The sequence below is a fragment of the Cherax quadricarinatus genome, chromosome 4 (genome assembly GCF_038502225.1).
Source record: "Cherax quadricarinatus isolate ZL_2023a chromosome 4, ASM3850222v1, whole genome shotgun sequence".
Taxonomy (NCBI): domain Eukaryota; kingdom Metazoa; phylum Arthropoda; class Malacostraca; order Decapoda; family Parastacidae; genus Cherax; species Cherax quadricarinatus.
Window position 1 is genome coordinate 61591565 of NC_091295.1, and position 13807 is coordinate 61605371.

Consider the following 13807-nt stretch of genomic DNA (forward strand, 5'->3'; position numbering starts at 1 on the left):
TGTTGTATTCCAGTGGTGGTTTACTAATGTTTGTTAAGAGGAAGGTAGGGTAGTGGTCTGTAGTGCTGTCTGTGATTATCCCTGATTTAAGGGGGGCTAGTATATTGGTCCATATGTGGTCTATTATGGTTGCACTTGTCTCAGTGAGCCTGGTTGGTTTAGTTATTGTTGGTATGAGAAGTGTGTTGTTCATATTGTTGATGAAATCAGTTACAGGCTGATCATCTAGTAGGCCAAGGTTGATATTGAAGTCTCCAGCTAAGAGAAGGTGGTGCTTGTTCATTTGTCTGTTTGTTATTAGTGCCTTTAATTTCTCACTGAAATTTGGGATGTTTGTGTGGGGTATCCGGTAAATGGCACCGATTGTTATAGGCGTCTTAAGGTTTTTTACAGTAAAATTAGCAAAAATGTATTCCCCATATTCATCACTAAAGCAAGTGGTGCTAATACAAGATAGTTGGTTAGAGTAATAGATTGCAATACCACCCCCAACTTGGTATGGTCTGCAGTTGTGGATTGCTGTGTATCCTGGTAGAGGGTAGATATCTATTGTGTCCTGCTTAAGCCAGGTCTCAGTAAGAATAATGCAGGAGAAGGGTGTCTTTAGCGACTCAAGGAGTGCCAGGAGGTCATCATAGTGTTTGCTTAAGGACCTGATGTTGTAGTTAAGAACTGATAGACTTTTAGCACTGTTTAGGATAGTGCTGGCTTGTGATGCTGTGTAATAAAGGCAGTTACTTTCCAGTAGGTTTTGATTGGGTGTTAGATTATGGAGGTTTATATCAGGGTCGACGTGATCATTCATCTTCTAGGTTTAAATTGTAGTTATTTATATCCTGAATTGTGTGTTGAGTTCTAGTACTGATATCTGTAGTAGTGAAAAGTTTGGACAAGTATATAGCTAAAGCACTTTGGTCATATAGTGTATAGTCACTAATAAACATGATGAAGTTGATGTCTATGTGTTTTGCTAGAATGAGCTAAAGTACAACTAGGTATAAACTAAAAATATAAAAATACAAATTAAAAATAGCACCAGACTCTCACTTGTAATTGCACTAAGGTCTAATATAATGAATTTGGTGTTGTCTATGTATTGAGCTAGAATGAGCTAAAGTACAACTAGGTTTAATCTAATAATATAAAAAATACTAGTTTAAAATGGCACAAGACTCTCACTTGTAATTGCACTAAGGTCTAATATAAGTTGTTAACAAGAACTAGAGTATAACTAAATTTAAATTGACAAGACAAAATACACAAGTTAGCAAAAGAAAATAAAAAATAAAAAAAACATAAAAATGGCAATGACTTGGTTATAATATGATAGTAAGGTGGTACACAGGATAATATTAAAATTGGAGTTGAATATACAAGCTTAAAAATTGGTAACAAAAGGTTAAGAAAAGTAAAATGAAGTTGGGTAATAATGTCTACAATAGAATAGGGCAATAATAAAAAAGTATATAATAAAATTGGGTAATAAACTTTACAAATAATAAGGGCAATAATAAAAAGTTTAAAATAGATTGGGCAATAAGGTATTGGTAAAATTGGGCAAGTATAAGATTGGGTAATTAACTCAAGACTAGAATAGTGCAATAATAAGATGAAAAGTTTACAATAAAGTTGGGCACTAAAATATAAAATAAAAATGGACAATAATAAAAGTTTACAATAAGATTGGTCAATATAGTTTAAAGTAAAGTTGGGCAATAATAGAGATTTTAAAATAAAATTGGGCGATAGAGTATTTCTTAAAGTGAGGTAGAATAATTGAGGACAAGCTATGGTTAGTTTCAAATAAAATAAGATAGAACAATGAAGTGGTAAGAAGTAAAAAAGGAGAGATTCTGTAGATATTAAACACAATTAAGACTATGAGCAGAATGGTCATTGAATACAACAGTGACATTCAAAAGTAGTTGGGGTATTGGGAATTTTTGGGGGGGAACAAAATTTATGGCAGTAAAACACTAATGGTGGACAGTGGGTATTATCTGCACCTTACTCTGTTAATCCAGCCTCACTTAGGAATGATTTAAGGTCATGTTCTGTAGAGATGAAGTATCTCTTCCCAGTGGGCTGTTTCCTAACAACGATTTTTCCATCCCTCACAAAGCACTGGTGGATTCTGTTAGCTACAACAGCGTCAGATAACTGTTGTTGGTCATTATGGTCTTGGAAGTTGGTGATGACATTGGAAAGTTGTTGGTCCACTCTTGATCTTTCCTCTACAAATAAGTAAGTAGTAAGTAGGGTGACTTGGTCTTTTAGAGAGTTGATGGTGTCTATGGACTGGGTGTGGGTGTTGCTTTGTTGTTCCAGAGTGTCTAGTTTATGTTCTATTATTATTAATATTAGTACATACGTATTATTGTAATAATAATACGTAACAATAATTATTAATATTATTATTAATTTAGGGCACTGGAGCACAGATCCACTGTATAGCACTGCGTCTGGATTTTTGGGATTATCCTAGCTAATTTACGCTATGATAACTTTACTTATGTGTACCTGTGTGTGTGTGTGTGTGTGTATGTGTGTGTGTGTGTGTGTGTGTGTGTGTGTGCGTGTGTGTGTGTGTGTCTGTGTGTGAGATATAAGATAAGATAAGATTTCGTAAGGATTTTTAACCCCGGAGGGTTAGCCACCAAGGATAACCCAAGAAAGTCAGTGCATCATCGAGGACTGTCTAACTTATTTCCATTGGGGTCCTTAATCTTGTCCCCCAGGATGCGACCCACACCAGTCGACTAACACCCAGGTACCTATTTGCTGCTAGGTGAACAGGACAACAGGTGTAAGGAAACGTGTCGAATGTTTCCACCCGCCGGGAATCGAACCCGGGCCCTCCGTGTGTGAAGCGGGAGCTGTAGCCACCAGGCCACCGGGCCTATATCTATCTATCTATCTATCTATCTATCAAAATAGAGCGAAACACCAACGTCAAAGACCTGGGAGTGATTATGTCGGAGGATCTCACCTTCAAGGACCATAACATTGTATCAATCGCATCTGCTAGAAAAATGACAGGATGGATAATGAGAACCTTCAAAACTAGGGAGGCCAAGCCCATGATGACACTCTTCAGGTCACTTGTTCTATCTAGGCTGGAATATTGCTGCACTCTAACAGCACCTTTCAAGGCAGGTGAAATTGCCGACCTAGAAAATGTACAGAGAACTTTCACGGCGTGCATAACGGAGATAAAACACCTCAATTACTGGGAGCGCTTGAGGTTTCTAAACCTGTATTCCCTGGAACGCAGGAGGGAGAGATACATGATTATATACACCTGGAAAATCCTAGAGGGACTAGTACCGAACTTGCACACGAAAATCACTCACTACGAAAGCAAAAGACTTGGCAGACGATGCACCATCCCCCCAATGAAAAGCAGGGGTGTCACTAGCACGTTAAGAGACCATACAATAAGTGTCAGGGGCCCGAGACTGTTCAACTGCCTCCCAGCACACATAAGGGGGATTACCAACAGACCCCTGGCAGTCTTCAAGCTGGCACTGGACAAGCACCTAAAGTCAGTTCCTGATCAGCCGGGCTGTGGCTCGTACGTTGGTTTGCGTGCAGCCAGCAGCAACAGCCTGGTTGATCAGGCGCTGATCCACCAGGAGGCCTGGTCACAGACCGGGCCGCGGGGGCGTTGACCCCCGAAACTCTCTCCAGGTAAACTCCAGGTATGCTTTCGTAGTGAGTGCAGTTAGGCCTGAGTGGTTGAGGGGAGAGGACGTGTGTGTTGAGTGAAGTCCTAGGCCTTCTATATCAGAACTGCTTATCTCACCCGACTGATAACTCATCATGCAACAAATATCGTTGGAGCGCAGCTGAATTGCTGCTGGAACTCTTATGTGTGAACTGTGACTAGTGATATACCTAGTGAAACACAAATATGTTAATGTGAAGTGGCTGTAGGAGGCTACACCTTCACTCCACCTCGCCTCTCTCCCCTCCTTCCTCGATTTGGAACTCAGCCATTCGCCTCTATTTACTTATGGTCTAGAGGCGGTTTTTGCCAGACCACATAAATGCTTGAGTGCCCGTGTCAGTCCTCTGTGCCGCACTCCACTCATCTTACGAATATGTCTCCTGTGTGCCTACCTGCCTGCTACAAGCAAATATCCAAGTGGTTGACACGGGCTTAGCAAGCACATTCAAGCAAGCTTGAAAGCAGCATTCCAAGCTAGCCAGGACAAGCTAAGGCTGCCTGCAGTTACAGCTCCTGACCCCCAGCATGTCTACGTATACGTTCTACAGTGCTGCTGGCATACCAGTGTTTCCTGTAGTGGCTTAGTTAAGAACAACTTAACGAGCATTGCAGTACTGACTTTTTAAGTGGGACATGCCAGAGGTTCACCTATAAACATAGTAAGTTTGTGCTAGAAGTGTTAAGTGCTGCAGATTTGTTGTAACTATTTGCACGAGTGGATTTCACTGACTTAGGACATTGTGCTACCATCAGTACCTACGTAGGCTTAAAATGAGTGAGGAATGTCTGGCCTGCTGGGTGACCTTGAAAATGGCACTATAAGACCCGCATGCCACTTACACCCATACTGCGTGTGTCTAGTGAGGTGAATGTCCCTTCCTCGACTTTCCTATTTACCGGTATCCCTTAACTCGTCGCCATTATCTACATATGGGATAAGGGCGAGTTTAGCTGATCCAGGCTAAACAGCGCTCCAAGCCAGCCTTTGTGAACGTTCTACAGTGTTCCGGCCGTACCTTCGGTGTTGTGAGAACTAGTTCTTATGTAGTGAAAATTTGTCTGTCATTCCAAGACACGTGTGCTAGATGTGTTAAGTGCTGCGGGTTTGGAGTAATTAACAAGTAGTACAGTGTTGGTAACTCTCGAGACGACTGTGGGCCCACTGAATGACCTTGAAAATCGCACTGCGACCCGCAGGCCACTACACCCATATTGCCTGTGTCTAGCGAAGTGAATATCCCTTCCTTGTCCCTTCTATTCACCGTTATCCTTTAGCCCATCGCCAGTGTGAAACTCCTGTCAGCTGTGAGTATAGCTGATGGTGTTGACGTAGATGATGGTGAAGGCAGATTTGAAACATATTTTAGTAAACAGGCTCGGAAAAAAGAACGAGGCTTCCAGAGAAAGCTTGCTGAAAGCAATACAGTGGGCGCACACCCTCCCAAAGCTGTCAGGTTAGATTTCCCTAACAACACTGATCAAGAGACCAAGTTTAACTGGTTTTTCGAAGCTAGTGTAAACAATCATGAGAAAACGATCAAGTTTGTCCGCGATCAGTGAATGACCTTGAAAATTGCACTGCGACCTGCAGGCCACTACACCCATATTGCCTGTGTCTAGCGAGGTGAATATCCCTTCCTTGTCCCTTCTCCTTCCTCGATTTGGAACTCAGCCGTTCGCCTCTACTTGCTTGTGGTCTAGAGGCGGTTTTTGCCAGACCACATGGGTGCTTGAGTGCCCGTGTCCTCTGTGCCGCACTCCGCTCATCTTGCGAGTGTCTCCTGTGTGCCTGCCTGCCTGCTGCAAGCAGGTGTCCGGGTGGTTGGCGCGGGCTTGGCGAGCACAGTCAAGCAAGCTTGAGGGCAGCACTAAAAGCTAGCCAGAACAAGCTAAGGCAGCCTGCAGTTATAGCTGTCCTAGGGCCCAGCATGTCTGTGTATACGTTCTGCAGTGCTGCTGGCATACCAGTGTTTCCTGTAGTGGCTTGAGAACAATTTGACGAGCATTGCAGTGCTGACATTTTGAGTGGGACATGCCAGAGGTTCACTTATAAACATAGTAAGTTTGTGGTGATTGGCTTGTACACAGTGAACATTCATCTGTCATACGTGTGCTAGAAGTGTTAAGTGCTGCTTTCCCCAACAGTTAATTGTCATTTGTAAGCCTGTATTAAGACTTTAAAAGGCTCAGAGTGTGCTTCAGTGTAGCGACTCCTTACATTTGATAAATCAGTGTAATACATGCTCTGCTCAGTGTAACTGAACTATTAAATACGGTTACATAATTAAATTGCTTGTCCTAGTGTCATTGCTGTGTTTTCTAATACATTTTCTCGTTCAGACTGAAACTTTACTGCTAAATTCCCAGTAATATTTCAAATTGCAGTGTTCATCTGTGGTGTGAGTGTGTAACTTATGCTTTGTATTTTTACTGTGAACAAGCTTACTGCTGCATAATGTTCAGTTTCATGAATACTTTCTCTCTTGAGTAATTCGGTTACCTTTCAACTGTGTTAAGCAAGAGTCAGCCTGTTAACATCTATGTTCCTTGCCATCTCATCTAGTGGGTCTAGCGCCTAGTTAAAATTGTAATAGTAACAATTTGCAATCATTATACTTCTAGTTATACATTGTGTAAATTGTTTTAGACTATTTGATCAACTGGATTGTAGTGTTTAACTTCTGATACACCAATTTAATGACTGCAGACTCGCACTGACACATAATAAACACATTAAAACGCTGGTACCTCTCCAGAAGCTGGGCCTAGTGTGTGACTTTGAGAAGTTGAGAGTGTTTATTACGACCAGCGGTGTACCACTCTCACCTATATTTACATCAACAAAAGTATATTCTAAGTGATAAAGTGTACACTTGGTGTACTTGGTAACACTTCTCATACATAGTAACGCGTGTGTAAGTGAGATTGTTTAGGTACTGGTTCATCTATCTACAGCTGCACACTTATGCTTGCATACATATATAACATAGTAACGTGTGAGTTACCCAGGATGGACCAAGCAAGTCCACCACAGTGATTTATCTCATTGTCATTGTAACATTACCTAGTTTTTTTTTTTTTTTTTTTTTTTTTTTTTTTTTTTTTTTTTTTTTTTTGTTTTTTTTTTTTTTTTTTTTTTTTTTAAGTAATACTGTTTACAATCTATGGTTGGGGTAAGAGGTTGTCTTCAGCATTCATTGTGATGTCTGCTATATTATTATTTCAGTGAGGTACATTAGGTGGCAGTAGCCTGAACTAACTCAAGTGGAAGTTATCATTGAATTTGAACCTCATGTTTAATGTGATGTATGTCAGAATTCTAATTTTATGCTCAATATTACCTACTTTCTCTCTCTCTCTCTCTCTCTCTCTCTCTTTTCATCTTTGTAATTTGTGATAAGGTGTAAGACCTCGCCTGTACCATCCATTATATCATTATATGTACCATATTATTAACACACATACAAGAGGTCTCTGAGTGTGTTTTTGGTGGGGTGTGTGTCGTATTGAGTGGTGGTGGTCTGGGTTGAGTATGGTTGGAGGTGTTCATTGAACTTGAGCACTTGTGTCTTGTGATCTATTTTGAACTTCTGACTTTGTAGTGAATATTTGCTCTTGCATAAGCTATAAGGGAAAGATAAGCGAGGAATTCTTGTGTTGTGAGTCTTACACCAGATATCATCACTGGCAAACATGGCAACTGTCATAGAGGAAACTATTTCTGCAGGTGATGGAAATGATGATAGCTTCCAGACCTTTAAAAGTAAACAAAAGAGAAAAAGCGAGAAAGGGCTAGAGCGTCGACGTAGTCAGACTCACTTGACTCGTACACAATGTGATACTAAACGTCCTTGGTGCACAGAGGCTGCAAGAAGTCTTTCTTCAAAGGAAGAATGTGTTAAGCTGAACTTCCCTGACAACACCCCGCTGCCTGCTAAGTGTGCATGGCTAATGGCAGCTGTAAACAAGCATCCTAACTCAAGGATCCAATTTAGGAAAAACACACACAACTTTGTGTTTGTGGAACAGAATGCAGAACTGATCAATGATCTACTTAGTACACCTTATGGGGGTATTAAGCTGCTCCGACCTCCATCAGACACTCACCACTTTAAAAAATGGGTCAGTATCATAATCTTTGGATACCCTCTCTGCATGGACCCATCCCATCTGACTCTAAGTGAGCATATCATCAAGCCTAAAAGACTTAAAGGAAAATCCCAAATTATTGCCAGTTGGGTGGGTCCTGTGCCCCTCCCCCGGAATATCTGGGTGCATGGTTTACGTTTCCTAAACATCGAAGTGTACCTACCCCCTAAACGTAGGTGTTACAAATGCCAGCACTATGGCCATGTTGCAGTAGACTGTGGAATACTACATTCTTGGTGTGGTAAGTGTGCTGGGAAACATTCCACTAGAGAATGCACAGTAGGCCCTGACAGCCAAAAATTTAAGTGTATTAACTGTAAAGAAGTTGGGGTTACAGTTTCCCACAAGGACTGCAGTCAGAACCCAAACAACCTTCGATGTAAACCTGATAACAGTCCTTTAATGGTAACTGAGGATGGGGCCATCCAGTCTACCACAGCCAGATCTGAGACTGAACCTCTGCAAAGTGTGCAAGAACCCCACCTCACTGCAAAGGATTCTGGTGATACCAGAATGCCATCACACACACCAGCTGTGGAGGAGCTAGCCATCCCTGCTAGCACATATGGAACTACTGGTCTGCCACTACAGATACCTATGGCTACACCTGAATATGGGGATGAGTTTGTCATTTCTCCCAATACACACAACTACAACAGTCAGACGGACACCACACAGGTAACCTCCCTGGAAATTGGAGATGAGTCAGATGCACAGGACCTACCTGCAATGAATGATGAAACAGAGAACACTAATGTAACCATGGTACCTGTTAAGGTGATAGGTGTTAAAGAAAGCACTAACCCAGAAGTGCCATCCTCCGGAGAGGCATTGGATTCGCCTGACCTTCCTCATATTATAACAAATTTCCAGAAAAAAATTGAGCATCTTGAACAGATCCTGACAAGTTTAATAAATATATGTAATTAGGATGATGCTCTTGAGCATGGTGATGATGTCAAAAGTGCAGCAATCTCCGTTCAGCTTCCAGCAATTTGTGAGAAAGAAGCCCATGACTCTTGCCTTCAAGACTTGCCTTATCACTGGCTGCCAATATGCCGAAAAATGCTTAAAAATAAAGGTCCTGAAGATAAAGACGTACAAACTATGCTATTTGCTCTTAAGTATCTGCACACTGTAGTCAAAGCATAATAGTTTTACCATCTTATGAGCAAGAGATTGTAATAACTCACTACAATGGATACATTACAAATCTTTTCATGGAACATTGCTTCCATCAGGAAGCGGTTGCCTGACTTACATCATATTAGTGCAACCAAGAATATTGATGTCATCTGTTTGCAGGAATGTAGATTGAAAGATGGAGCACCTCCACCAAACTTGCCTGGATATGCAGCTTATAACCTAAGGTCAACCAACTGTTGTGTGATGTATGTCAGAAAGAACTTGCCACATTCACTCCTTTCCTTGCAGAGTCGAGTTAACATGCAGTATCATGGTGTCAAAGTATATGCAGGCGATTTTTCCATAAACATTTTTAATCTCTATGCCCCAGCGAACCAGCTTCGACCTGATGCTTTACCAGATCGCATCAATAGTGAACCTACCATCATTCTTGGAGATTTTAATGCCAGACATAAGAATATTGGTGGGTCTATAACAAACACCAATGGAACTAAACTAGTGAGATTGCTAAATGAGCATGATAATGTTCGAATTGTGGGCACTACTGAGCCTACTCACATATATGGTGGCATACTAGATCTGTGTCTTGGATTTAATACATCATATACGATGCATGACTCTGTCATAGTTGATGATCTTCTATCTGATCACTTCCCAAGACTAACAACTGTCAATCTTGATCACATCTCCAGCAATCAAGGAGCTAAATACAGAAGGAGGAAACTTATTCTCAAACCAGAACACAGAGACAACTTTATTAACCACTTGGATCAATGGTATAAGAATTACGAGCCCATTGGCACACAAAAATTTAATGATGATTTAATTACCACTATTGAGAGTGTTCTCACAGATCAAGTGGGCAGGAATAGGAAACAAAGACCCTCCACTATAAATAACAATAAAAACCAATGTAAATACTATAATGATCCACAGCTGCGCAATCTAACACATGCAGCTAGGAGGATTGGTAAAGCATACCGTGAATGTAGAACCCCAGACCTGCTCAGAACGTTCCAAGCTGCACTAACAAATGCAAGGAATAGAAAGGAAGAACTTAGGCAACAGGAATGGGAACAGTTTGTTAGTGGATTAAATAGGTCCACCCCTTTGAGTTTGGCTTGGAAAGGTATAAATAAAATAACCAGGAAAAAGACTGGCAATGTTGCTCATCCCTTTCCTCTTGAAAAAGCAAATGACCTCATAAATGACTGGTCCAAAACATCCAGGCATGAAAGCCTTCCATCTCATATTAGAAAAAATTTAGAGAGTACTTCTGAAGAAATGTTGAAACTGATTAATTTTATGAGCCAAAATATTGATGAGAGTGATTGCCTCTTTACCGAGTATGAATTAGATAATGCATTAACCAAAGGTCGATCAACTGCTCCTGGAGAGGATGGTATAACCTATGATATTCTCAGAACTCTAAGGCACGTGCCTGATAACCCTTTGTTGGCACTGTATAATCTCAGTTACATTGAGGGCGTTCTTCCTACTTCCTGGACCAATAGTCTCATTGTGCCTATCCCTAAGCCCCAACAGCCTGATACATTTAGGCCGATCTCCTTAACTAGTTGTCTTTGTAAAACTTTTGAAAGAATGATGCTTAACAGACTGTACTACAGAATCAGACATCAACTTTCCCCCTACCTCTATGGGTTCATGAAAGGTAAAAGTGTGCAGAACTGTATTTCCACCTTTCTCACTGCACACACCTCTACTAGTTTTACCACTTTTCTTGATCTAAAATCTGCATTTGATATTGCGAACAGAACCGTTATACTACATGAACTAGCCAAAATGAATATTGGTGGTAGCTTACTCTGCTGGATAATAGGATACCTGTCAAATAGAGTATCCTCTGTCCTTTACCAAGGCTTCAGAAGTGATTCTAAAGAAATGTCTTTAGGTACACCGCAGGGAGGAGTTCTTAGTCCCATGCTATTTAATATTCTGATTAATGCTCTCCTAAATGCTCTACCTGCCTCACCTAAACATATAGCTATAAGCTATGCTGATGATATCATGATCCATACAACAGGGCATAAGAAGATGAATACCATTCTTAATGAAGTTCAAGCAATTTGTAATCGACTAGGCCTCATAATATCTTCCTCTAAAACAAAGATATTAACAAGCAAACGACATCCCCCACCCATCTATTTGCAGGGTGAAATCATTAGCTACGTTAAAACTTACAGATATCTTGGTGTAGATGTACCCTTTAACAAATCCACTATACCACAACTAAACAAGAAATGTAAAGCTAGGCTAAATGCTCTCAAAGCTGTTGCTGGCTACAATCCCAACTATGGTGCTAATGTGAGAATCGTGAGAATGATGTACATAGCCTATGTTAGGTCCTTAATTGATTATGCTGCTCCCATGTTGATATTAGCTAGAGAAAGTTCTCTCCGACCCTTGGAGTTAATGCAAAATGAAGCTCTCAGGATTATTCTTGGCTGTCCCAGATCTACAAAAGTTCTTAACATGAGGAAGGAGCTTGGTATTTCTAGTATCAGTGATAGGATTGTTGAAATTAACACTGTACTCGGTATTAGAATGTTGAGAAACGAACCAGACACTGTCACAGTGAATCTTACCAAGTGTCTAGAGGTAAATACACACAGATCTAAATGGATTGTGAAAACGTGCAATTGCATTAAGTTTTATAACCTGCATGAACTGTATCACTGTAGGCAACAAGAGCATTTCACCCCTCCATGGAAGATGTGTTCATTTAATATCACATACCTACAAGTCCCTCCCAAGAAGCTCATTGCTAGTAATCCCTTCCTTAAATCTCTTGTTAGAGCAACTGCTCAAGAAGAAATTTCTCACCTAGCTGGTAGTAATAAGTTATCACAAGTTATATACACTGATGGATCTAAACAGGAGTCTTCTGGCAGGGCTGCATCTGCTCTTGTTGCCACCTCCCTAGTTAAGAACGATAATAAATTTGTTGAGTTAGGCATAAGAATTAACAACTGGGCGTCTACACTGCAAACTGAATTGTTTGCAATCCTAATGGCGCTAAAGCTAACCTATGACACTGAGCTTGACTCTATCATCATTACTGATTCTATGTCATCATTGAAGGCTCTTGACTCATATAATGACTCCAACAACATGCTCATTGGGGAAGCCAGGTATAGATACTCAAAAATTAGGGACAAAGGAATTAATGTACAATTGCTATGGATCCCATCACACATTGGATTACTCCTTCATGATAAAGTTGATATGTTAGCCAAGAAGAGTATCCAGAAGGAGAATGTAGAATATAACTTTGGTATAACTGTGTCTAGCATTAGGAATAATATTAGGAGAGAAGTAAATAATGAAAATGATTGTTATAGGAATGCAGTTAGAAGCCTGAGTAGATCTATAACCCACTATGATAACATGAACGTAGATAAGTATGTTTATGGAGCAACTTGCAATGTGAACAGACTGACTGATGTTGTAGTGGCCAGGCTTAGGCTTGGTTACAAGTACTTCTGGCAGTTTGGGAGACACACAGATGATGATCAAACTAAATGTAAATTATGTGATCAGGCATATGGTCACTCTCTTGAACACTATGTGCTTAATTGTCCACTTATTGAGGAATACAGAGACAGACAGTATAATAACCTATGTGACATGTCAAGATATCTTATTAATGAAAATAAGATACCAGATATACTAAGCAAATTTCCTAAATTTGCTTGTAACAGATAAGTGAACTATAGATATGTAGATATAAATCCATATGTATTCCTGTTAACCCTTTGGGGCCTAGTTCCTAGGCCTTTTGTGTATCCATATGCTCTCGCGCTACCGTCCACAGGATGGATATGGGGTGCACAATAAACTAGCCACTTCGGTGGCTAAAAATCTACCAATCAGCCCACTGAAAGATTTGGTTGATGTCCGCCTGGAGCCTTGCAGTGTCTGCAATGGAAGACACTGTCATGCAGATTCGGGTGTCATCTGCAAAGGAAGACACGGTGCTGTGGCTGACATCCTTGTCTATGTCGGATATGAGGATGAGGAACAAGATGGGAGCGAGTACTGTGCCTTGTGGAACAGAGCTTTTCACCGTAGCTGCCTCGGACTTTACTCTGTTGACGACTACTCTCTGTGTTCTGTTAGTGAGGAAATTATAGATCCATCGACCGACTTTTCCTGTTATTCCTTTAGCACGCATTTTGTGCGCTATTACGCCATGGTCACACTTGTCGAAGGCTTTTGCAAAGTCTGTATATATTACATCTGCATTCTTTTTGTCTTCTAGTGCATTTAGGACCTTGTCGTAGTGATCCAATAGTTGAGACAGACAGGAGCGACCTGTTCTAAACCCATGTTGCCCTGGGTTGTGTAACTGATGGGTTTCTAGATGGGTGGTGATCTTGCTTCTTAGGACCCTTTCAAAGATTTTTATGATATGGGATGTTAGTGCTATTGGTCTGTAGTTCTTTGCTGTTGCTTTACTGCCCCCTTTGTGGAGTGGGGCTATGTCTGTTGTTTTTAGTAACTGTGGGACGACCCCCGTGTCCATGCTCCACAACAGTTTTGGTAATCCCGCACCTCCTCCTAACTTCCAAACTATGAATTCTCTGCATTATATTCACACCACACATTGCCCTCAGACATGACATCTCCACTGCCTCCAGCCTTCTCCTCGCTGCAACATTCATCACCCATGCTTCACACCCATATAAGAGCATTGGTAAAACTATACTGTCATACATTCCCCTCTTTGCCTCCAAGGACAAAGTTCTTTGTCTCCACAGA